General features: G+C 61.2%; 9 non-coding genes across 9 annotated transcripts; all 9 read left to right on the top strand.

Annotated features, from left to right (window-relative positions):
• The first annotated feature begins 1,854 nt into the window (after positions 1-1,854).
• Positions 1,855-1,948, top strand: LOC131406561 (small nucleolar RNA SNORD116). Its single transcript, XR_009220200.1, has one exon. It is a non-coding gene; the product is annotated as a small nucleolar RNA SNORD116 (small nucleolar RNA).
• A 2,610-nt stretch (positions 1,949-4,558) lies between these two features.
• Positions 4,559-4,651, top strand: LOC131406614 (small nucleolar RNA SNORD116). The gene has a single exon (XR_009220248.1). It is a non-coding gene; the product is annotated as a small nucleolar RNA SNORD116 (small nucleolar RNA).
• A 2,599-nt stretch (positions 4,652-7,250) lies between these two features.
• On the top strand, positions 7,251-7,344 carry LOC131406559 (small nucleolar RNA SNORD116). The gene has a single exon (XR_009220199.1). It is a non-coding gene; the product is annotated as a small nucleolar RNA SNORD116 (small nucleolar RNA).
• A 2,610-nt stretch (positions 7,345-9,954) lies between these two features.
• LOC131406613 (small nucleolar RNA SNORD116) lies at positions 9,955-10,047 on the top strand. Its single transcript, XR_009220247.1, has one exon. It is a non-coding gene; the product is annotated as a small nucleolar RNA SNORD116 (small nucleolar RNA).
• Positions 10,048-12,646: 2,599 nt separating this feature from the next.
• On the top strand, positions 12,647-12,740 carry LOC131406558 (small nucleolar RNA SNORD116). The gene has a single exon (XR_009220198.1). It is a non-coding gene; the product is annotated as a small nucleolar RNA SNORD116 (small nucleolar RNA).
• Positions 12,741-15,350: 2,610 nt separating this feature from the next.
• Positions 15,351-15,443, top strand: LOC131406611 (small nucleolar RNA SNORD116). The gene has a single exon (XR_009220246.1). It is a non-coding gene; the product is annotated as a small nucleolar RNA SNORD116 (small nucleolar RNA).
• A 2,599-nt stretch (positions 15,444-18,042) lies between these two features.
• Positions 18,043-18,136, top strand: LOC131406557 (small nucleolar RNA SNORD116). Its single transcript, XR_009220197.1, has one exon. It is a non-coding gene; the product is annotated as a small nucleolar RNA SNORD116 (small nucleolar RNA).
• Positions 18,137-20,746: 2,610 nt separating this feature from the next.
• On the top strand, positions 20,747-20,839 carry LOC131406610 (small nucleolar RNA SNORD116). Its single transcript, XR_009220245.1, has one exon. It is a non-coding gene; the product is annotated as a small nucleolar RNA SNORD116 (small nucleolar RNA).
• Positions 20,840-23,438: 2,599 nt separating this feature from the next.
• LOC131406556 (small nucleolar RNA SNORD116) lies at positions 23,439-23,532 on the top strand. The gene has a single exon (XR_009220196.1). It is a non-coding gene; the product is annotated as a small nucleolar RNA SNORD116 (small nucleolar RNA).
• The last annotated feature ends 624 nt before the right edge of the window (positions 23,533-24,156 follow it).

The raw sequence follows: 24,156 nt of genomic DNA, 5'->3' as shown, positions 1-24,156 counted from the left end.
GGGTCCGTGAGGATGCGCTGAGGTAGAGGACCTTTACGGTAGGTGGCATCTCACTTCCTGAGGAGTGGCGCTCAGTGGTTCTCTTCCTGGTGCCTTGAAGAGATCGAGAGGCCCACGACTGCCCGCCAGCCACCTCTGCTCCACATTGCTTAGGCGAACGTTCTGTCTGCCCCTTTGCCCCCTCGGGCACGGAGCTTCCAAGGTGAAAGCGTTACTCCAGGAGAGTTTGCTTTTCCTGGGCCGGGTGGCTGACATCCTCCTGGCAGGGGTTGGGATTCCTTTGTGGAAGCCTGTGGGCGTGGCCGAGACCGAGAGTGCTGCGATCCTAGGCGCCCTGCCCCGGGGACAGACGTCTAGCGTGGAGGAGGACCACGTCTCCTTGTGTGGGAGCTGTGTCCTCGTTTGCTTGTTTGTCTTGTCTTCGTGGAGGAAGCGTTTGTCCTCTCTGTGAGATCGTCTGTGGTGTCAGGGGGCCAAAGGGAAGGGGTCAGAGGTTGAATGGGGTGGGGTCGACTCATGCACAGTCAGAATTCCCTTAGGGCCGTCCCGCGTGAGGCTCCCTGGCCCTCGTGCAGCCGCAGTGTTGGGGGCTCCAACGAGGGGGACTTGTTTTGCAGGCGTGAGGATGCTGCTTGTTTGGAGCAGGCAGGCAGGGGCTTGAACGTTTCCTAGAAGGCCAGCAGGCCAGCCGGCAACCCGCTGGCTGTGGAAATGCCAGGTGCCAGGTGCCCGGGCGGGAATTTGCTGTGGTTTGAGTCGGGTTTTACCCTGGGTCGTGGTGGCTGAAGACCACCCGTTCCAGTGGGGTCTCCTGCCGGCCCGCTGAGGGCCTTTGGGCTTAGTGAGGCCAAACCGGAGCCCGGTCTGAAGTCGTTTGGCCACTTCAGTTGAAGACGGGCTGCTTGTGTTCTGCTGCCCGTGTCCCCGTGCGGCCAGCTTTCCTGTCAGTCATTTTGCTCTGCTGGCAGCCGCATTTCCGTCACGTGCGGTTCACCTGAGGCGGCTCGTGGGGACACGATGTCCACGTTGACATCACATCCACGGTCGGCGCGAGGCTGTCTGTAGCTTCTCGGTGCCCTTTGCTCAGAAGGAGTGGTTCTCAGAGAGGGAGCTCGTGGCCAATTTGAGCAGCCTCCAGAGGTCAAAGTTGGCGTTCCCGCTTTGGAAGTCACCGGTCTCCTGCATCGGGTGGTGGGGCACGAGGCCAGGCGTCTGTGCGGACGGCATGCTTTTTCAGGTGCCGAGGTCTCCGCACACGAACACACACGCACGGGCGCAGGCGCGCACGCCCAGTCCTGCATACCTGCCTCCACTCGTGGTGTCACACACGCCTTCGGTCACCCGTAAGGGATAGAGGTAGAGGACAAGCAGATGGCAGGTGACCCCGGGGGAAACTCTGGCCTGGATCTTGTTATCTGACCCCCTGGGTACGTTTCTCAAGCAGGCGTGTGATGTCTCTACCCTTGTCAGGGGCAAGTGCCGTGCGAAGCTCGCTGCCGGCCACAGAGAGAGAAGACCTTCGTGTCCTTTGATGAGCCGAGGTGCGAGGGAACGGCGGAAGTAGTGTGGCCCAGGATGCGCACGGTGCCCGTGGGTGGCTCAGGACGGTAAGCCTTACGTTGTCGCCAGTTCTGCCTTTGGCCCTGGGCTCTCGTGGACCTGCCTTAGAGGCTGTCTGTCCGCGTGTCCCCAGTGGCATGCGGGCTCGTGCTCTAAGGGTGGATCGACTGTTCCTCTCGCTCGGTGGCTTGGCTCTGGATTCTCCAGGCTGCTGGCGGACTCGGATGCGATGGGCTCACCCGCTGAGCCGGCCAGCCTGTCCTCTGACTTGTTCCAGGTTCCCAGAATGTGCTCGGATCGATGATGACTCCCTCATATGCATTCCTTGGAAAATCTGAACAAAATGAGTGAGAACTCACTACCGTCGTTCTCATCGAAACTGAGGTCCAGCACGTTGTCTTCCCCAGGGACGGCAGGAGTGAGGGACAGCTTCCCCTTGGTCACACTCGTCCAAACACCAGCCCAGGGCGTCAGCGTGTGAGAGCCTCTCGCCTTGGGGCTCGTTCCCTTCTCCGCATTCGTTGGGCGTCCGTCAATCGGAGGTCCTGGGTGAATGGCCTGGCTCTCGCACGGCGTGGCTGCCAGCTCGCATCCTAGGGTTAGGTGTCGGCGCTGGCGTAGGCCCCGTGAGCTCACGGCGTTGTGTCTGCGTGGGCCTGGTTCCCGCTTCAGACGAAACCCCTCGGGGGTCTGCGTCTCAGAGCTGAACAGCAGAAGTCCCCGTGGTTTCTGATTAGAGGCCCAGGCCAGACAGGGAGCCATTACCCCTTCACTGCCTTTTGGCTTGGTGAGGCAACCGGAGCGTCCGTCGGGGTTTGGGGCAGGCGGCAGAGTTCAGGCTAAGGCTGCGGTCCCGCAGGTGGAGTTCCTCTGCGTGACCCACTCGCCCGATCCTCACAAAGGCGCCCAAAGGTGGACTGTGCTGTGCACCTCACGCTTGTGTCAAGACACTGTGCCGGCTGATGGCTTGTACGGTGGGGGGAAGGGCACAGAGAGGACAGGTCCTAGTGTGATGCCATGGGCTTCCAGGGGACGGACTGTCTCGTTGTGTTCCAAGTGCCGTCATGGGCTTGTCAGGGATGTCTCCTGGCTCTGACGGGGCTGCCACTTGGTGCGTACCAGAGAAGGCTTGCGGGCCCGTGTGTATGCACTGTGGTAGGTGACCCTTGTGGTGGGTGGCATGTCTGTTCCAGAGTGGTGGCGCCAAATGGTTCCCTTCCTGGTCCCTTGAAGAGGGCCACTGGCTCGGGACTGCGGGCCGGCCACCGCTGCTCATGGAGTCCTTAGGCGAACGTTGTCTCTGATCCTCTGCCCTCTGATCTTGGGCACGGAGTTTGCAAGGAGAAAGTGTACCTCCAGGCTGGTCCACTTTTCCTGGCACAGTTGGATCATTCCCCCTCGGAGGACTTTAGCCGTATCTGTGGAAGCCCGTGGGCGTGCCAGAGACGGGGGCTGTTGCTGTGACCCGAGGCGCACTGCCCCGGAGAGACGTGTAGCTTGGGAAACGTCCACGTCTCCTTGCGTGGAGTGCGTGTCCTAGTTTAAGTCTTGCTCTCGTCTTCCTGGGTGAAGCCAGCCTTTGAGCCATGGGAGGTCGTTTGTGGTGTAAGAGGTGTCGAAGAAGGCGTCAACGGTTGAAGCTGGTGGGTCGAGTTAGGCAAAGTCAAAATTCCTGCATGGCTGACCTCCCTGAGGCTCACTTCTCCCCGATGTGTGTGTAGTGTTCCAGGCACCTCTTGGGGGACTTGTTTTGAAGGCCCGGGGGTGCTGCTTTGGACGGGGCAGCCGTGTGTTGACCGATTCCCGGAAGGCCAGGTTCCAAAGAGCGGCCGGCTGTGGAAATGCCAGGGCCCTGGATGGGAATTTGCTCGAGGTTCAGTCGGGTTTTAGCGTGGGTCATGGTGGCCGTAGACCTCCACCTCCCGGCGGGTTTCCTGCTGGCCCGCGGTGGGCATTTCGTATTAGTTAGGTCGAAGAGGTACCTGGCCTGAAGTGGCGGGGCCACTCCAGATTGAGATGGGCTGCTTCTTCCCTATAGCCCGTGTCCCCGTGGTGGAGGCCCTCGAGTCGGCGGTTTAGTTACGGCGGTGGCCACTGCGTTCGCCTCAAGTGCGGTTCACGTGGGGCGGCTTGCGGGGACCCAAGGTCCAGCTAGCCTTAGCATCCGCAATCGGGCGGAGCGTGTGCCTGCTAGCGTCTCGTTTTCCGTTGGTCAGAAGGAGTGGCTGTGACAGAGGGAGTCTGGGGCCTAGTGGAGCAGCCTTCCCTAGAGGTCAGCCGCCTGACCAGTAGGGGTCAAAGTTGGCGTCGTTTCTTGGGAAGTCACCGGTCCTCCGCCGTCGTGTGGCAGGGCTTGAGGCCAGGGGGTCTGTGCGGAAGACGAGCCTTTTCAGGGGCTTCGGCCTCCGCACCCGAAGACACGCACACGCACCTAGCTGCACACCGTCCCGCCCTGGTGGTGTCACACACACACGCCTTCCGTCGTGGCTGAGGGAAAGAGGTAGAGGGCAGGAAGATGCAGGGCTTGCCCCGGGGGAATCCTTGGCCTGGATCTTGTTCCCTAAGACCCTGGCTACGTTTCTCAAGCAGCCATGTGATTTGTCTGCACTTCTCAGGTGGAATCTCCGTGCAAAGCTTGCCGTCGACCAGGAAGAGAAGAGCTGCCTGTCCTCCGTTGAGCGGAGATGCGAGGGAATCCCGGAAGAGGCGTGGCTTACGGTGCGCGCCGGCCCCGTGGATCGCTTAGGACGGTAAGAATTCCTTTGCACCCAGCTGATGCCGTTGGCTTTAGGATTCGTGGAGCGGCCTTGGAGGCTTCTTGTCCGCGTGTCCCCAGGGGCATGCGGGGTCACGCTCTAAGGGTGGATGGAGAGTTCCCCTTGCTCGTTGGCTTGGATCCTGGATTCTCCAGGCTGCTGGCGGCCTCTGAGGTGATGGGCTCACCCGCTGCGCCACCCAGCCTCCCTTGTGACAACTTCCAGCTGCCCAGAAGGTGCTCGGATCGATGATGACTCCCTCAAATGCATTCCTTGGAAATCTGAACACAATGAGTGAGAACTCACTACCGTCGTTCTCATCGAAACTGAGGTCCAGCACCTTGTCTTCCCCAAGGTTGACAGGAGTGAGGGACAGCTTCTCGTTGATCACGCTCGTGCAGCCACCACCAGGGCGTCAGCGTCCTAGGGTCTCCCGTCTTTGCATCAGTAGTTTGACCGCTTTAGTTGGGCGTTCACGAATCGGAGGGGCTTGGTCGAATGGCCAGCCGCTGCTGGCGTGGCGGCCCGGTGGCATCCCAGTTGTAGAGTCGGAGAGGGTGGCGTTGCCACAGGCCCAGGGAGTTCCCGGCAGGGAGTATGTGTTGGCCAGGTTCTGGCTTGAGACGTAGCCCCGGGGGTCTGTGTCTCGAAGGCGAACGGCAGACTCTTCCCTGGTTTCTGGTCGGAGCCCCTGTTTCGGCCAGGCAAGTAGCAGTAGCTGTTCTTGCCTTGCTGCTCGGTGAGGAGGTTTTATCGGCCCGTGGGTTTGGGGGCGGGGTCCGAGGAACTAGGCCCCAGTGCTGCCGTTGGCAGCTCTTGTATTGCACCTCGTCACCCGGTCGACACAAAGGGGGCCCAAGATCGGCTGCGATGTGGACCCAGCACTGAGATCAAGACACTGTGGTGGCTGACGCGGTGGACAGGGAGGGTAGGGCACGGAGAGGACCGGTCGTAGCGTGATTCCACGGGCTTCCATAGGCTGTACCGCCTGGTTGTGTTCCAGCCTCTGCCGTGGGCTTGCCAGGGGTGCCGTTGGGCCCTAAGGGGGCTGCCGCCTGGTGCCTGCCAGGGAAGGCTTCGGGGTCCGTGAGGATGCGCTGAGGTAGAGGACCTTTACGGTAGGTGGCATCTCACTTCCTGAGGAGTGGCGCTCAGTGGTTCTCTTCCTGGTGCCTTGAAGAGATCGAGAGGCCCACGACTGCCCGCCAGCCACCTCTGCTCCACATTGCTTAGGCGAACGTTCTGTCTGCCCCTTTGCCCCCTCGGGCACGGAGCTTCCAAGGTGAAAGCGTTACTCCAGGAGAGTTTGCTTTTCCTGGGCCGGGTGGCTGACATCCTCCTGGCAGGGGTTGGGATTCCTTTGTGGAAGCCTGTGGGCGTGGCCGAGACCGAGAGTGCTGCGATCCTAGGCGCCCTGCCCCGGGGACAGACGTCTAGCGTGGAGGAGGACCACGTCTCCTTGTGTGGGAGCTGTGTCCTCGTTTGCTTGTTTGTCTTGTCTTCGTGGAGGAAGCGTTTGTCCTCTCTGTGAGATCGTCTGTGGTGTCAGGGGGCCAAAGGGAAGGGGTCAGAGGTTGAATGGGGTGGGGTCGACTCATGCACAGTCAGAATTCCCTTAGGGCCGTCCCGCGTGAGGCTCCCTGGCCCTCGTGCAGCCGCAGTGTTGGGGGCTCCAACGAGGGGGACTTGTTTTGCAGGCGTGAGGATGCTGCTTGTTTGGAGCAGGCAGGCAGGGGCTTGAACGTTTCCTAGAAGGCCAGCAGGCCAGCCGGCAACCCGCTGGCTGTGGAAATGCCAGGTGCCAGGTGCCCGGGCGGGAATTTGCTGTGGTTTGAGTCGGGTTTTACCCTGGGTCGTGGTGGCTGAAGACCACCCGTTCCAGTGGGGTCTCCTGCCGGCCCGCTGAGGGCCTTTGGGCTTAGTGAGGCCAAACCGGAGCCCGGTCTGAAGTCGTTTGGCCACTTCAGTTGAAGACGGGCTGCTTGTGTTCTGCTGCCCGTGTCCCCGTGCGGCCAGCTTTCCTGTCAGTCATTTTGCTCTGCTGGCAGCCGCATTTCCGTCACGTGCGGTTCACCTGAGGCGGCTCGTGGGGACACGATGTCCACGTTGACATCACATCCACGGTCGGCGCGAGGCTGTCTGTAGCTTCTCGGTGCCCTTTGCTCAGAAGGAGTGGTTCTCAGAGAGGGAGCTCGTGGCCAATTTGAGCAGCCTCCAGAGGTCAAAGTTGGCGTTCCCGCTTTGGAAGTCACCGGTCTCCTGCATCGGGTGGTGGGGCACGAGGCCAGGCGTCTGTGCGGACGGCATGCTTTTTCAGGTGCCGAGGTCTCCGCACACGAACACACACGCACGGGCGCAGGCGCGCACGCCCAGTCCTGCATACCTGCCTCCACTCGTGGTGTCACACACGCCTTCGGTCACCCGTAAGGGATAGAGGTAGAGGACAAGCAGATGGCAGGTGACCCCGGGGGAAACTCTGGCCTGGATCTTGTTATCTGACCCCCTGGGTACGTTTCTCAAGCAGGCGTGTGATGTCTCTACCCTTGTCAGGGGCAAGTGCCGTGCGAAGCTCGCTGCCGGCCACAGAGAGAGAAGACCTTCGTGTCCTTTGATGAGCCGAGGTGCGAGGGAACGGCGGAAGTAGTGTGGCCCAGGATGCGCACGGTGCCCGTGGGTGGCTCAGGACGGTAAGCCTTACGTTGTCGCCAGTTCTGCCTTTGGCCCTGGGCTCTCGTGGACCTGCCTTAGAGGCTGTCTGTCCGCGTGTCCCCAGTGGCATGCGGGCTCGTGCTCTAAGGGTGGATCGACTGTTCCTCTCGCTCGGTGGCTTGGCTCTGGATTCTCCAGGCTGCTGGCGGACTCGGATGCGATGGGCTCACCCGCTGAGCCGGCCAGCCTGTCCTCTGACTTGTTCCAGGTTCCCAGAATGTGCTCGGATCGATGATGACTCCCTCATATGCATTCCTTGGAAAATCTGAACAAAATGAGTGAGAACTCACTACCGTCGTTCTCATCGAAACTGAGGTCCAGCACGTTGTCTTCCCCAGGGACGGCAGGAGTGAGGGACAGCTTCCCCTTGGTCACACTCGTCCAAACACCAGCCCAGGGCGTCAGCGTGTGAGAGCCTCTCGCCTTGGGGCTCGTTCCCTTCTCCGCATTCGTTGGGCGTCCGTCAATCGGAGGTCCTGGGTGAATGGCCTGGCTCTCGCACGGCGTGGCTGCCAGCTCGCATCCTAGGGTTAGGTGTCGGCGCTGGCGTAGGCCCCGTGAGCTCACGGCGTTGTGTCTGCGTGGGCCTGGTTCCCGCTTCAGACGAAACCCCTCGGGGGTCTGCGTCTCAGAGCTGAACAGCAGAAGTCCCCGTGGTTTCTGATTAGAGGCCCAGGCCAGACAGGGAGCCATTACCCCTTCACTGCCTTTTGGCTTGGTGAGGCAACCGGAGCGTCCGTCGGGGTTTGGGGCAGGCGGCAGAGTTCAGGCTAAGGCTGCGGTCCCGCAGGTGGAGTTCCTCTGCGTGACCCACTCGCCCGATCCTCACAAAGGCGCCCAAAGGTGGACTGTGCTGTGCACCTCACGCTTGTGTCAAGACACTGTGCCGGCTGATGGCTTGTACGGTGGGGGGAAGGGCACAGAGAGGACAGGTCCTAGTGTGATGCCATGGGCTTCCAGGGGACGGACTGTCTCGTTGTGTTCCAAGTGCCGTCATGGGCTTGTCAGGGATGTCTCCTGGCTCTGACGGGGCTGCCACTTGGTGCGTACCAGAGAAGGCTTGCGGGCCCGTGTGTATGCACTGTGGTAGGTGACCCTTGTGGTGGGTGGCATGTCTGTTCCAGAGTGGTGGCGCCAAATGGTTCCCTTCCTGGTCCCTTGAAGAGGGCCACTGGCTCGGGACTGCGGGCCGGCCACCGCTGCTCATGGAGTCCTTAGGCGAACGTTGTCTCTGATCCTCTGCCCTCTGATCTTGGGCACGGAGTTTGCAAGGAGAAAGTGTACCTCCAGGCTGGTCCACTTTTCCTGGCACAGTTGGATCATTCCCCCTCGGAGGACTTTAGCCGTATCTGTGGAAGCCCGTGGGCGTGCCAGAGACGGGGGCTGTTGCTGTGACCCGAGGCGCACTGCCCCGGAGAGACGTGTAGCTTGGGAAACGTCCACGTCTCCTTGCGTGGAGTGCGTGTCCTAGTTTAAGTCTTGCTCTCGTCTTCCTGGGTGAAGCCAGCCTTTGAGCCATGGGAGGTCGTTTGTGGTGTAAGAGGTGTCGAAGAAGGCGTCAACGGTTGAAGCTGGTGGGTCGAGTTAGGCAAAGTCAAAATTCCTGCATGGCTGACCTCCCTGAGGCTCACTTCTCCCCGATGTGTGTGTAGTGTTCCAGGCACCTCTTGGGGGACTTGTTTTGAAGGCCCGGGGGTGCTGCTTTGGACGGGGCAGCCGTGTGTTGACCGATTCCCGGAAGGCCAGGTTCCAAAGAGCGGCCGGCTGTGGAAATGCCAGGGCCCTGGATGGGAATTTGCTCGAGGTTCAGTCGGGTTTTAGCGTGGGTCATGGTGGCCGTAGACCTCCACCTCCCGGCGGGTTTCCTGCTGGCCCGCGGTGGGCATTTCGTATTAGTTAGGTCGAAGAGGTACCTGGCCTGAAGTGGCGGGGCCACTTCAGATTGAGATGGGCTGCTTCTTCCCTATAGCCCGTGTCCCCGTGGTGGAGGCCCTCGAGTCGGCGGTTTAGTTACGGCGGTGGCCACTGCGTTCGCCTCAAGTGCGGTTCACGTGGGGCGGCTTGCGGGGACCCAAGGTCCAGCTAGCCTTAGCATCCGCAATCGGGCGGAGCGTGTGCCTGCTAGCGTCTCGTTTTCCGTTGGTCAGAAGGAGTGGCTGTGACAGAGGGAGTCTGGGGCCTAGTGGAGCAGCCTTCCCTAGAGGTCAGCCGCCTGACCAGTAGGGGTCAAAGTTGGCGTCGTTTCTTGGGAAGTCACCGGTCCTCCGCCGTCGTGTGGCAGGGCTTGAGGCCAGGGGGTCTGTGCGGAAGACGAGCCTTTTCAGGGGCTTCGGCCTCCGCACCCGAAGACACGCACACGCACCTAGCTGCACACCGTCCCGCCCTGGTGGTGTCACACACACACGCCTTCCGTCGTGGCTGAGGGAAAGAGGTAGAGGGCAGGAAGATGCAGGGCTTGCCCCGGGGGAATCCTTGGCCTGGATCTTGTTCCCTAAGACCCTGGCTACGTTTCTCAAGCAGCCATGTGATTTGTCTGCACTTCTCAGGTGGAATCTCCGTGCAAAGCTTGCCGTCGACCAGGAAGAGAAGAGCTGCCTGTCCTCCGTTGAGCGGAGATGCGAGGGAATCCCGGAAGAGGCGTGGCTTACGGTGCGCGCCGGCCCCGTGGATCGCTTAGGACGGTAAGAATTCCTTTGCGCCCAGCTGATGCCGTTGGCTTTAGGATTCGTGGAGCGGCCTTGGAGGCTTCTTGTCCGCGTGTCCCCAGGGGCATGCGGGGTCACGCTCTAAGGGTGGATGGAGAGTTCCCCTTGCTCGTTGGCTTGGATCCTGGATTCTCCAGGCTGCTGGCGGCCTCTGAGGTGATGGGCTCACCCGCTGCGCCACCCAGCCTCCCTTGTGACAACTTCCAGCTGCCCAGAAGGTGCTCGGATCGATGATGACTCCCTCAAATGCATTCCTTGGAAATCTGAACACAATGAGTGAGAACTCACTACCGTCGTTCTCATCGAAACTGAGGTCCAGCACCTTGTCTTCCCCAAGGTTGACAGGAGTGAGGGACAGCTTCTCGTTGATCACGCTCGTGCAGCCACCACCAGGGCGTCAGCATCCTAGGGTCTCCCGTCTTTGCATCAGTAGTTTGACCGCTTTAGTTGGGCGTTCACGAATCGGAGGGGCTTGGTCGAATGGCCAGCCGCTGCTGGCGTGGCGGCCCGGTGGCATCCCAGTTGTAGAGTCGGAGAGGGTGGCGTTGCCACAGGCCCAGGGAGTTCCCGGCAGGGAGTATGTGTTGGCCAGGTTCTGGCTTGAGACGTAGCCCCGGGGGTCTGTGTCTCGAAGGCGAACGGCAGACTCTTCCCTGGTTTCTGGTCGGAGCCCCTGTTTCGGCCAGGCAAGTAGCAGTAGCTGTTCTTGCCTTGCTGCTCGGTGAGGAGGTTTGATCGGCCCGTGGGTTTGGGGGCGGGGTCCGAGGAACTAGGCCCCAGTGCTGCCGTTGGCAGCTCTTGTATTGCACCTCGTCACCCGGTCGACACAAAGGGGGCCCAAGATCGGCTGCGATGTGGACCCAGCACTGAGATCAAGACACTGTGGTGGCTGACGCGGTGGACAGGGAGGGTAGGGCACGGAGAGGACCGGTCGTAGCGTGATTCCACGGGCTTCCATAGGCTGTACCGCCTGGTTGTGTTCCAGCCTCTGCCGTGGGCTTGCCAGGGGTGCCGTTGGGCCCTAAGGGGGCTGCCGCCTGGTGCCTGCCAGGGAAGGCTTCGGGGTCCGTGAGGATGCGCTGAGGTAGAGGACCTTTACGGTAGGTGGCATCTCACTTCCTGAGGAGTGGCGCTCAGTGGTTCTCTTCCTGGTGCCTTGAAGAGATCGAGAGGCCCACGACTGCCCGCCAGCCACCTCTGCTCCACATTGCTTAGGCGAACGTTCTGTCTGCCCCTTTGCCCCCTCGGGCACGGAGCTTCCAAGGTGAAAGCGTTACTCCAGGAGAGTTTGCTTTTCCTGGGCCGGGTGGCTGACATCCTCCTGGCAGGGGTTGGGATTCCTTTGTGGAAGCCTGTGGGCGTGGCCGAGACCGAGAGTGCTGCGATCCTAGGCGCCCTGCCCCGGGGACAGACGTCTAGCGTGGAGGAGGACCACGTCTCCTTGTGTGGGAGCTGTGTCCTCGTTTGCTTGTTTGTCTTGTCTTCGTGGAGGAAGCGTTTGTCCTCTCTGTGAGATCGTCTGTGGTGTCAGGGGGCCAAAGGGAAGGGGTCAGAGGTTGAATGGGGTGGGGTCGACTCATGCACAGTCAGAATTCCCTTAGGGCCGTCCCGCGTGAGGCTCCCTGGCCCTCGTGCAGCCGCAGTGTTGGGGGCTCCAACGAGGGGGACTTGTTTTGCAGGCGTGAGGATGCTGCTTGTTTGGAGCAGGCAGGCAGGGGCTTGAACGTTTCCTAGAAGGCCAGCAGGCCAGCCGGCAACCCGCTGGCTGTGGAAATGCCAGGTGCCAGGTGCCCGGGCGGGAATTTGCTGTGGTTTGAGTCGGGTTTTACCCTGGGTCGTGGTGGCTGAAGACCACCCGTTCCAGTGGGGTCTCCTGCCGGCCCGCTGAGGGCCTTTGGGCTTAGTGAGGCCAAACCGGAGCCCGGTCTGAAGTCGTTTGGCCACTTCAGTTGAAGACGGGCTGCTTGTGTTCTGCTGCCCGTGTCCCCGTGCGGCCAGCTTTCCTGTCAGTCATTTTGCTCTGCTGGCAGCCGCATTTCCGTCACGTGCGGTTCACCTGAGGCGGCTCGTGGGGACACGATGTCCACGTTGACATCACATCCACGGTCGGCGCGAGGCTGTCTGTAGCTTCTCGGTGCCCTTTGCTCAGAAGGAGTGGTTCTCAGAGAGGGAGCTCGTGGCCAATTTGAGCAGCCTCCAGAGGTCAAAGTTGGCGTTCCCGCTTTGGAAGTCACCGGTCTCCTGCATCGGGTGGTGGGGCACGAGGCCAGGCGTCTGTGCGGACGGCATGCTTTTTCAGGTGCCGAGGTCTCCGCACACGAACACACACGCACGGGCGCACGCGCGCACGCCCAGTCCTGCATACCTGCCTCCACTCGTGGTGTCACACACGCCTTCGGTCACCCGTAAGGGATAGAGGTAGAGGACAAGCAGATGGCAGGTGACCCCGGGGGAAACTCTGGCCTGGATCTTGTTATCTGACCCCCTGGGTACGTTTCTCAAGCAGGCGTGTGATGTCTCTACCCTTGTCAGGGGCAAGTGCCGTGCGAAGCTCGCTGCCGGCCACAGAGAGAGAAGACCTTCGTGTCCTTTGATGAGCCGAGGTGCGAGGGAACGGCGGAAGTAGTGTGGCCCAGGATGCGCACGGTGCCCGTGGGTGGCTCAGGACGGTAAGCCTTACGTTGTCGCCAGTTCTGCCTTTGGCCCTGGGCTCTCGTGGACCTGCCTTAGAGGCTGTCTGTCCGCGTGTCCCCAGTGGCATGCGGGCTCGTGCTCTAAGGGTGGATCGACTGTTCCTCTCGCTCGGTGGCTTGGCTCTGGATTCTCCAGGCTGCTGGCGGACTCGGAGGCGATGGGCTCACCCGCTGAGCCGGCCAGCCTGTCCTCTGACTTGTTCCAGGTTCCCAGAATGTGCTCGGATCGATGATGACTCCCTCATATGCATTCCTTGGAAAATCTGAACAAAATGAGTGAGAACTCACTACCGTCGTTCTCATCGAAACTGAGGTCCAGCACGTTGTCTTCCCCAGGGACGGCAGGAGTGAGGGACAGCTTCCCCTTGGTCACACTCGTCCAAACACCAGCCCAGGGCGTCAGCGTGTGAGAGCCTCTCGCCTTGGGGCTCGTTCCCTTCTCCGCATTCGTTGGGCGTCCGTCAATCGGAGGTCCTGGGTGAATGGCCTGGCTCTCGCACGGCGTGGCTGCCAGCTCGCATCCTAGGGTTAGGTGTCGGCGCTGGCGTAGGCCCCGTGAGCTCACGGCGTTGTGTCTGCGTGGGCCTGGTTCCCGCTTCAGACGAAACCCCTCGGGGGTCTGCGTCTCAGAGCTGAACAGCAGAAGTCCCCGTGGTTTCTGATTAGAGGCCCAGGCCAGACAGGGAGCCATTACCCCTTCACTGCCTTTTGGCTTGGTGAGGCAACCGGAGCGTCCGTCGGGGTTTGGGGCAGGCGGCAGAGTTCAGGCTAAGGCTGCGGTCCTGCAGGTGGAGTTCCTCTGCGTGACCCACTCGCCCGATCCTCACAAAGGCGCCCAAAGGTGGACTGTGCTGTGCACCTCACGCTTGTGTCAAGACACTGTGCCGGCTGATGGCTTGTACGGTGGGGGGAAGGGCACAGAGAGGACAGGTCCTAGTGTGATGCCATGGGCTTCCAGGGGACGGACTGTCTCGTTGTGTTCCAAGTGCCGTCATGGGCTTGTCAGGGATGTCTCCTGGCTCTGACGGGGCTGCCACTTGGTGCGTACCAGAGAAGGCTTGCGGGCCCGTGTGTATGCACTGTGGTAGGTGACCCTTGTGGTGGGTGGCATGTCTGTTCCAGAGTGGTGGCGCCAAATGGTTCCCTTCCTGGTCCCTTGAAGAGGGCCACTGGCTCGGGACTGCGGGCCGGCCACCGCTGCTCATGGAGTCCTTAGGCGAACGTTGTCTCTGATCCTCTGCCCTCTGATCTTGGGCACGGAGTTTGCAAGGAGAAAGTGTACCTCCAGGCTGGTCCACTTTTCCTGGCACAGTTGGATCATTCCCCCTCGGAGGACTTTAGCCGTATCTGTGGAAGCCCGTGGGCGTGCCAGAGACGGGGGCTGTTGCTGTGACCCGAGGCGCACTGCCCCGGAGAGACGTGTAGCTTGGGAAACGTCCACGTCTCCTTGCGTGGAGTGCGTGTCCTAGTTTAAGTCTTGCTCTCGTCTTCCTGGGTGAAGCCAGCCTTTGAGCCATGGGAGGTCGTTTGTGGTGTAAGAGGTGTCGAAGAAGGCGTCAACGGTTGAAGCTGGTGGGTCGAGTTAGGCAAAGTCAAAATTCCTGCATGGCTGACCTCCCTGAGGCTCACTTCTCCCCGATGTGTGTGTAGTGTTCCAGGCACCTCTTGGGGGACTTGTTTTGAAGGCCCGGGGGTGCTGCTTTGGACGGGGCAGCCGTGTGTTGACCGATTCCCGGAAGGCCAGGTTCCAAAGAGCGGCCGGCTGTGGAAATGCCAGGGCCCTGGATGGGAATTTGCTCGAGGTTCAGTCGGGTTTTAGCGTGGGTCATGGTGGCCGTAGACCTCCACCTCCCGGCGGGTTTCCTGCTGGCCCGCGGTGGGCATTTCGTATTAGTTAGGTCGAAGAGGTACCTGGCCTGAAGTGGCGGGGCCACTCCAGATTGAGATGGGCTGCTTCTTCCCTATAGCCCGTGTCCCCGTGGTGGAGGCCCTCGAGTCGGCGGTTTAGTTACGGCGGTGGCCACTGCGTTCGCCTCAAGTGCGGTTCACGTGGGGCGGCTTGCGGGGACCCAAGGTCCAGCTAGCCTTAGCATCCGCAATCGGGCGGAGCGTGTGCCTGCTAGCGTCTCGTTTTCCGTTGGTCAGAAGGAGTGGCTGTGACAGAGGGAGTCTGGGGCCTAGTGGAGCAGCCTTCCCTAGAGGTCAGCCGCCTGACCAGTAGGGGTCAAAGTTGGCGTCGTTTCTTGGGAAGTCACCGGTCCTCCGCCGTCGTGTGGCAGGGCTTGAGGCCAGGGGGTCTGTGCGGAAGACGAGCCTTTTCAGGGGCTTCGGCCTCCGCACCCGAAGACACGCACACGCACCTAGCTGCACACCGTCCCGCCCTGGTGGTGTCACACACACACGCCTTCCGTCGTGGCTGAGGGAAAGAGGTAGAGGGCAGGAAGATGCAGGGCTTGCCCCGGGGGAATCCTTGGCCTGGATCTTGTTCCCTAAGACCCTGGCTACGTTTCTCAAGCAGCCATGTGATTTGTCTGCACTTCTCAGGTGGAATCTCCGTGCAAAGCTTGCCGTCGACCAGGAAGAGAAGAGCTGCCTGTCCTCCGTTGAGCGGAGATGCGAGGGAATCCCGGAAGAGGCGTGGCTTACGGTGCGCGCCGGCCCCGTGGATCGCTTAGGACGGTAAGAATTCCTTTGCGCCCAGCTGATGCCGTTGGCTTTAGGATTCGTGGAGCGGCCTTGGAGGCTTCTTGTCCGCGTGTCCCCAGGGGCATGCGGGGTCACGCTCTAAGGGTGGATGGAGAGTTCCCCTTGCTCGTTGGCTTGGATCCTGGATTCTCCAGGCTGCTGGCGGCCTCTGAGGTGATGGGCTCACCCGCTGCGCCACCCAGCCTCCCTTGTGACAACTTCCAGCTGCCCAGAAGGTGCTCGGATCGATGATGACTCCCTCAAATGCATTCCTTGGAAATCTGAACACAATGAGTGAGAACTCACTACCGTCGTTCTCATCGAAACTGAGGTCCAGCACCTTGTCTTCCCCAAGGTTGACAGGAGTGAGGGACAGCTTCTCGTTGATCACGCTCGTGCAGCCACCACCAGGGCGTCAGCGTCCTAGGGTCTCCCGTCTTTGCATCAGTAGTTTGACCGCTTTAGTTGGGCGTTCACGAATCGGAGGGGCTTGGTCGAATGGCCAGCCGCTGCTGGCGTGGCGGCCCGGTGGCATCCCAGTTGTAGAGTCGGAGAGGGTGGCGTTGCCACAGGCCCAGGGAGTTCCCGGCAGGGAGTATGTGTTGGCCAGGTTCTGGCTTGAGACGTAGCCCCGGGGGTCTGTGTCTCGAAGGCGAACGGCAGACTCTTCCCTGGTTTCTGGTCGGAGCCCCTGTTTCGGCCAGGCAAGTAGCAGTAGCTGTTCTTGCCTTGCTGCTCGGTGAGGAGGTTTGATCGGCCCGTGGGTTTGGGGGCGGGGTCCGAGGAACTAGGCCCCAGTGCTGCCGTTGGCAGCTCTTGTATTGCACCTCGTCACCCGGTCGACACAAAGGGGGCCCAAGATCGGCTGCGATGTGGACCCAGCACTGAGATCAAGACACTGTGGTGGCTGACGCGGTGGACAGGGAGGGTAGGGCACGGAGAGGACCGGTCGTAGCGTGATTCCACGGGCTTCCATAGGCTGTACCGCCTGGTTGTGTTCCAGCCTCTGCCGTGGGCTTGCCAGGGGTGCCGTTGGGCCCTAAGGGGGCTGCCGCCTGGTGCCTGCCAGGGAAGGCTTCGGGGTCCGTGAGGATGCGCTGAGGTAGAGGACCTTTACGGTAGGTGGCATCTCACTTCCTGAGGAGTGGCGCTCAGTGGTTCTCTTCCTGGTGCCTTGAAGAGATCGAGAGGCCCACGACTGCCCGCCAGCCACCTCTGCTCCACATTGCTTAGGCGAACGTTCTGTCTGCCCCTTTGCCCCCTCGGGCACGGAGCTTCCAAGGTGAAAGCGTTACTCCAGGAGAGTTTGCTTTTCCTGGGCCGGGTGGCTGACATCCTCCTGGCAGGGGTTGGGATTCCTTTGTGGAAGCCTGTGGGCGTGGCCGAGACCGAGAGTGCTGCGATCCTAGGCGCCCTGCCCCGGGGACAGACGTCTAGCGTGGAGGAGGACCACGTCTCCTTGTGTGGGAGCTGTGTCCTCGTTTGCTTGTTTGTCTTGTCTTCGTGGAGGAAGCGTTTGTCCTCTCTGTGAGATCGTCTGTGGTGTCAGGGGGCCAAAGGGAAGGGGTCAGAGGTTGAATGGGGTGGGGTCGACTCATGCACAGTCAGAATTCCCTTAGGGCCGTCCCGCGTGAGGCTCCCTGGCCCTCGTGCAGCCGCAGTGTTGGGGGCTCCAACGAGGGGGACTTGTTTTGCAGGCGTGAGGATGCTGCTTGTTTGGAGCAGGCAGGCAGGGGCTTGAACGTTTCCTAGAAGGCCAGCAGGCCAGCCGGCAACCCGCTGGCTGTGGAAATGCCAGGTGCCAGGTGCCCGGGCGGGAATTTGCTGTGGTTTGAGTCGGGTTTTACCCTGGGTCGTGGTGGCTGAAGACCACCCGTTCCAGTGGGGTCTCCTGCCGGCCCGCTGAGGGCCTTTGGGCTTAGTGAGGCCAAACCGGAGCCCGGTCTGAAGTCGTTTGGCCACTTCAGTTGAAGACGGGCTGCTTGTGTTCTGCTGCCCGTGTCCCCGTGCGGCCAGCTTTCCTGTCAGTCATTTTGCTCTGCTGGCAGCCGCATTTCCGTCACGTGCGGTTCACCTGAGGCGGCTCGTGGGGACACGATGTCCACGTTGACATCACATCCACGGTCGGCGCGAGGCTGTCTGTAGCTTCTCGGTGCCCTTTGCTCAGAAGGAGTGGTTCTCAGAGAGGGAGCTCGTGGCCAATTTGAGCAGCCTCCAGAGGTCAAAGTTGGCGTTCCCGCTTTGGAAGTCACCGGTCTCCTGCATCGGGTGGTGGGGCACGAGGCCAGGCGTCTGTGCGGACGGCATGCTTTTTCAGGTGCCGAGGTCTCCGCACACGAACACACACGCACGGGCGCACGCGCGCACGCCCAGTCCTGCATACCTGCCTCCACTCGTGGTGTCACACACGCCTTCGGTCACCCGTAAGGGATAGAGGTAGAGGACAAGCAGATGGCAGGTGACCCCGGGGGAAACTCTGGCCTGGATCTTGTTATCTGACCCCCTGGGTACGTTTCTCAAGCAGGCGTGTGATGTCTCTACCCTTGTCAGGGGCAAGTGCCGTGCGAAGCTCGCTGCCGGCCACAGAGAGAGAAGACCTTCGTGTCCTTTGATGAGCCGAGGTGCGAGGGAACGGCGGAAGTAGTGTGGCCCAGGATGCGCACGGTGCCCGTGGGTGGCTCAGGACGGTAAGCCTTACGTTGTCGCCAGTTCTGCCTTTGGCCCTGGGCTCTCGTGGACCTGCCTTAGAGGCTGTCTGTCCGCGTGTCCCCAGTGGCATGCGGGCTCGTGCTCTAAGGGTGGATCGACTGTTCCTCTCGCTCGGTGGCTTGGCTCTGGATTCTCCAGGCTGCTGGCGGACTCGGAGGCGATGGGCTCACCCGCTGAGCCGGCCAGCCTGTCCTCTGACTTGTTCCAGGTTCCCAGAATGTGCTCGGATCGATGATGACTCCCTCATATGCATTCCTTGGAAAATCTGAACAAAATGAGTGAGAACTCACTACCGTCGTTCTCATCGAAACTGAGGTCCAGCACGTTGTCTTCCCCAGGGACGGCAGGAGTGAGGGACAGCTTCCCCTTGGTCACACTCGTCCAAACACCAGCCCAGGGCGTCAGCGTGTGAGAGCCTCTCGCCTTGGGGCTCGTTCCCTTCTCCGCATTCGTTGGGCGTCCGTCAATCGGAGGTCCTGGGTGAATGGCCTGGCTCTCGCACGGCGTGGCTGCCAGCTCGCATCCTAGGGTTAGGTGTCGGCGCTGGCGTAGGCCCCGTGAGCTCACGGCGTTGTGTCTGCGTGGGCCTGGTTCCCGCTTCAGACGAAACCCCTCGGGGGTCTGCGTCTCAGAGCTGAACAGCAGAAGTCCCCGTGGTTTCTGATTAGAGGCCCAGGCCAGACAGGGAGCCATTACCCCTTCACTGCCTTTTGGCTTGGTGAGGCAACCGGAGCGTCCGTCGGGGTTTGGGGCAGGCGGCAGAGTTCAGGCTAAGGCTGCGGTCCCGCAGGTGGAGTTCCTCTGCGTGACCCACTCGCCCGATCCTCACAAAGGCGCCCAAAGGTGGACTGTGCTGTGCACCTCACGCTTGTGTCAAGACACTGTGCCGGCTGATGGCTTGTACGGTGGGGGGAAGGGCACAGAGAGGACAGGTCCTAGTGTGATGCCATGGGCTTCCAGGGGACGGACTGTCTCGTTGTGTTCCAAGTGCCGTCATGGGCTTGTCAGGGATGTCTCCTGGCTCTGACGGGGCTGCCACTTGGTGCGTACCAGAGAAGGCTTGCGGGCCCGTGTGTATGCACTGTGGTAGGTGACCCTTGTGGTGGGTGGCATGTCTGTTCCAGAGTGGTGGCGCCAAATGGTTCCCTTCCTGGTCCCTTGAAGAGGGCCACTGGCTCGGGACTGCGGGCCGGCCACCGCTGCTCATGGAGTCCTTAGGCGAACGTTGTCTCTGATCCTCTGCCCTCTGATCTTGGGCACGGAGTTTGCAAGGAGAAAGTGTACCTCCAGGCTGGTCCACTTTTCCTGGCACAGTTGGATCATTCCCCCTCGGAGGACTTTAGCCGTATCTGTGGAAGCCCGTGGGCGTGCCAGAGACGGGGGCTGTTGCTGTGACCCGAGGCGCACTGCCCCGGAGAGACGTGTAGCTTGGGAAACGTCCACGTCTCCTTGCGTGGAGTGCGTGTCCTAGTTTAAGTCTTGCTCTCGTCTTCCTGGGTGAAGCCAGCCTTTGAGCCATGGGAGGTCGTTTGTGGTGTAAGAGGTGTCGAAGAAGGCGTCAACGGTTGAAGCTGGTGGGTCGAGTTAGGCAAAGTCAAAATTCCTGCATGGCTGACCTCCCTGAGGCTCACTTCTCCCCGATGTGTGTGTAGTGTTCCAGGCACCTCTTGGGGGACTTGTTTTGAAGGCCCGGGGGTGCTGCTTTGGACGGGGCAGCCGTGTGTTGACCGATTCCCGGAAGGCCAGGTTCCAAAGAGCGGCCGGCTGTGGAAATGCCAGGGCCCTGGATGGGAATTTGCTCGAGGTTCAGTCGGGTTTTAGCGTGGGTCATGGTGGCCGTAGACCTCCACCTCCCGGCGGGTTTCCTGCTGGCCCGCGGTGGGCATTTCGTATTAGTTAGGTCGAAGAGGTACCTGGCCTGAAGTGGCGGGGCCACTCCAGATTGAGATGGGCTGCTTCTTCCCTATAGCCCGTGTCCCCGTGGTGGAGGCCCTCGAGTCGGCGGTTTAGTTACGGCGGTGGCCACTGCGTTCGCCTCAAGTGCGGTTCACGTGGGGCGGCTTGCGGGGACCCAAGGTCCAGCTAGCCTTAGCATCCGCAATCGGGCGGAGCGTGTGCCTGCTAGCGTCTTGTTTTCCGTTGGTCAGAAGGAGTGGCTGTGACAGAGGGAGTCTGGGGCCTAGTGGAGCAGCCTTCCCTAGAGGTCAGCCGCCTGACCAGTAGGGGTCAAAGTTGGCGTCGTTTCTTGGGAAGTCACCGGTCCTCCGCCGTCGTGTGGCAGGGCTTGAGGCCAGGGGGTCTGTGCGGAAGACGAGCCTTTTCAGGGGCTTCGGCCTCCGCACCCAAAGACACGCACACGCACCTAGCTGCACACCGTCCCGCCCTGGTGGTGTCACACACACACGCCTTCCGTCGTGGCTGAGGGAAAGAGGTAGAGGGCAGGAAGATGCAGGGCTTGCCCCGGGGGAATCCTTGGCCTGGATCTTGTTCCCTAAGACCCTGGCTACGTTTCTCAAGCAGCCATGTGATTTGTCTGCACTTCTCAGGTGGAATCTCCGTGCAAAGCTTGCCGTCGACCAGGAAGAGAAGAGCTGCCTGTCCTCCGTTGAGCGGAGATGCGAGGGAATCCCGGAAGAGGCGTGGCTTACGGTGCGCGCCGGCCCCGTGGATCGCTTAGGACGGTAAGAATTCCTTTGCGCCCAGCTGATGCCGTTGGCTTTAGGATTCGTGGAGCGGCCTTGGAGGCTTCTTGTCCGCGTGTCCCCAGGGGCATGCGGGGTCACGCTCTAAGGGTGGATGGAGAGTTCCCCTTGCTCGTTGGCTTGGATCCTGGATTCTCCAGGCTGCTGGCGGCCTCTGAGGTGATGGGCTCACCCGCTGCGCCACCCAGCCTCCCTTGTGACAACTTCCAGCTGCCCAGAAGGTGCTCGGATCGATGATGACTCCCTCAAATGCATTCCTTGGAAATCTGAACACAATGAGTGAGAACTCACTACCGTCGTTCTCATCGAAACTGAGGTCCAGCACCTTGTCTTCCCCAAGGTTGACAGGAGTGAGGGACAGCTTCTCGTTGATCACGCTCGTGCAGCCACCACCAGGGCGTCAGCGTCCTAGGGTCTCCCGTCTTTGCATCAGTAGTTTGACCGCTTTAGTTGGGCGTTCACGAATCGGAGGGGCTTGGTCGAATGGCCAGCCGCTGCTGGCGTGGCGGCCCGGTGGCATCCCAGTTGTAGAGTCGGAGAGGGTGGCGTTGCCACAGGCCCAGGGAGTTCCCGGCAGGGAGTATGTGTTGGCCAGGTTCTGGCTTGAGACGTAGCCCCGGGGGTCTGTGTCTCGAAGGCGAACGGCAGACTCTTCCCTGGTTTCTGGTCGGAGCCCCTGTTTCGGCCAGGCAAGTAGCAGTAGCTGTTCTTGCCTTGCTGCTCGGTGAGGAGGTTTGATCGGCCCGTGGGTTTGGGGGCGGGGTCCGAGGAACTAGGCCCCAGTGCTGCCGTTGGCAGCTCTTGTATTGCACCTCGTCACCCGGTCGACACAAAGGGGGCCCAAGATCGGCTGCGATGTGGACCCAGCACTGAGATCAAGACACTGTGGTGGCTGACGCGGTGGACAGGGAGGGTAGGGCACGGAGAGGACCGGTCGTAGCGTGATTCCACGGGCTTCCATAGGCTGTACCGCCTGGTTGTGTTCCAGCCTCTGCCGTGGGCTTGCCAGGGGTGCCGTTGGGCCCTAAGGGGGCTGCCGCCTGGTGCCTGCCAGGGAAGGCTTCGGGGTCCGTGAGGATGCGCTGAGGTAGAGGACCTTTACGGTAGGTGGCATCTCACTTCCTGAGGAGTGGCGCTCAGTGGTTCTCTTCCTGGTGCCTTGAAGAGATCGAGAGGCCCACGACTGCCCGCCAGCCACCTCTGCTCCACATTGCTTAGGCGAACGTTCTGTCTGCCCCTTTGCCCCCTCGGGCACGGAGCTTCCAAGGTGAAAGCGTTACTCCAGGAGAGTTTGCTTTTCCTGGGCCGGGTGGCTGACATCCTCCTGGCAGGGGTTGGGATTCCTTTGTGGAAGCCTGTGGGCGTGGCCGAGACCGAGAGTGCTGCGATCCTAGGCGCCCTGCCCCGGGGACAGACGTCTAGCGTGGAGGAGGACCACGTCTCCTTGTGTGGGAGCTGTGTCCTCGTTTGCTTGTTTGTCTTGTCTTCGTGGAGGAAGCGTTTGTCCTCTCTGTGAGATCGTCTGTGGTGTCAGGGGGCCAAAGGGAAGGGGTCAGAGGTTGAATGGGATGGGGTCGACTCATGCACAGTCAGAATTCCCTTAGGGCCGTCCCGCGTGAGGCTCCCTGGCCCTCGTGCAGCCGCAGTGTTGGGGGCTCCAACGAGGGGGACTTGTTTTGCAGGCGTGAGGATGCTGCTTGTTTGGAGCAGGCAGGCAGGGGCTTGAACGTTTCCTAGAAGGCCAGCAGGCCAGCCGGCAACCCGCTGGCTGTGGAAATGCCAGGTGCCAGGTGCCCGGGCGGGAATTTGCTGTGGTTTGAGTCGGGTTTTACCCTGGGTCGTGGTGGCTGAAGACCACCCGTTCCAGTGGGGTCTCCTGCCGGCCCGCTGAGGGCCTTTGGGCTTAGTGAGGCCAAACCGGAGCCCGGTCTGAAGTCGTTTGGCCACTTCAGTTGAAGACGGGCTGCTTGTGTTCTGCTGCCCGTGTCCCCGTGCGGCCAGCTTTCCTGTCAGTCATTTTGCTCTGCTGGCAGCCGCATTTCCGTCACGTGCGGTTCACCTGAGGCGGCTCGTGGGGACACGATGTCCACGTTGACATCACATCCACGGTCGGCGCGAGGCTGTCTGTAGCTTCTCGGTGCCCTTTGCTCAGAAGGAGTGGTTCTCAGAGAGGGAGCTCGTGGCCAATTTGAGCAGCCTCCAGAGGTCAAAGTTGGCGTTCCCGCTTTGGAAGTCACCGGTCTCCTGCATCGGGTGGTGGGGCACGAGGCCAGGCGTCTGTGCGGACGGCATGCTTTTTCAGGTGCCGAGGTCTCCGCACACGAACACACACGCACGGGCGCACGCGCGCACGCCCAGTCCTGCATACCTGCCTCCACTCGTGGTGTCACACACGCCTTCGGTCACCCGTAAGGGATAGAGGTAGAGGACAAGCAGATGGCAGGTGACCCCGGGGGAAACTCTGGCCTGGATCTTGTTATCTGACCCCCTGGGTACGTTTCTCAAGCAGGCGTGTGATGTCTCTACCCTTGTCAGGGGCAAGTGCCGTGCGAAGCTCGCTGCCGGCCACAGAGAGAGAAGACCTTCGTGTCCTTTGATGAGCCGAGGTGCGAGGGAACGGCGGAAGTAGTGTGGCCCAGGATGCGCACGGTGCCCGTGGGTGGCTCAGGACGGTAAGCCTTACGTTGTCGCCAGTTCTGCCTTTGGCCCTGGGCTCTCGTGGACCTGCCTTAGAGGCTGTCTGTCCGCGTGTCCCCAGTGGCATGCGGGCTCGTGCTCTAAGGGTGGATCGACTGTTCCTCTCGCTCGGTGGCTTGGCTCTGGATTCTCCAGGCTGCTGGCGGACTCGGAGGCGATGGGCTCACCCGCTGAGCCGGCCAGCCTGTCCTCTGACTTGTTCCAGGTTCCCAGAATGTGCTCGGATCGATGATGACTCCCTCATATGCATTCCTTGGAAAATCTGAACAAAATGAGTGAGAACTCACTACCGTCGTTCTCATCGAAACTGAGGTCCAGCACGTTGTCTTCCCCAGGGACGGCAGGAGTGAGGGACAGCTTCCCCTTGGTCACACTCGTCCAAACACCAGCCCAGGGCGTCAGCGTGTGAGAGCCTCTCGCCTTGGGGCTCGTTCCCTTCTCCGCATTCGTTGGGCGTCCGTCAATCGGAGGTCCTGGGTGAATGGCCTGGCTCTCGCACGGCGTGGCTGCCAGCTCGCATCCTAGGGTTAGGTGTCGGCGCTGGCGTAGGCCCCGTGAGCTCACGGCGTTGTGTCTGCGTGGGCCTGGTTCCCGCTTCAGACGAAACCCCTCGGGGGTCTGCGTCTCAGAGCTGAACAGCAGAAGTCCCCGTGGTTTCTGATTAGAGGCCCAGGCCAGACAGGGAGCCATTACCCCTTCACTGCCTTTTGGCTTGGTGAGGCAACCGGAGCGTCCGTCGGGGTTTGGGGCAGGCGGCAGAGTTCAGGCTAAGGCTGCGGTCCTGCAGGTGGAGTTCCTCTGCGTGACCCACTCGCCCGATCCTCACAAAGGCGCCCAAAGGTGGACTGTGCTGTGCACCTCACGCTTGTGTCAAGACACTGTGCCGGCTGATGGCTTGTACGGTGGGGGGAAGGGCACAGAGAGGACAGGTCCTAGTGTG

This window comes from Diceros bicornis, chromosome 5 (genome assembly GCF_020826845.1).
Source record: "Diceros bicornis minor isolate mBicDic1 chromosome 5, mDicBic1.mat.cur, whole genome shotgun sequence".
Taxonomy (NCBI): Eukaryota; Metazoa; Chordata; class Mammalia; order Perissodactyla; family Rhinocerotidae; genus Diceros; species Diceros bicornis.
Note: the sequence above shows the minus strand (reverse complement) of the source record. Positions and strands in the feature narration are given on the sequence as shown.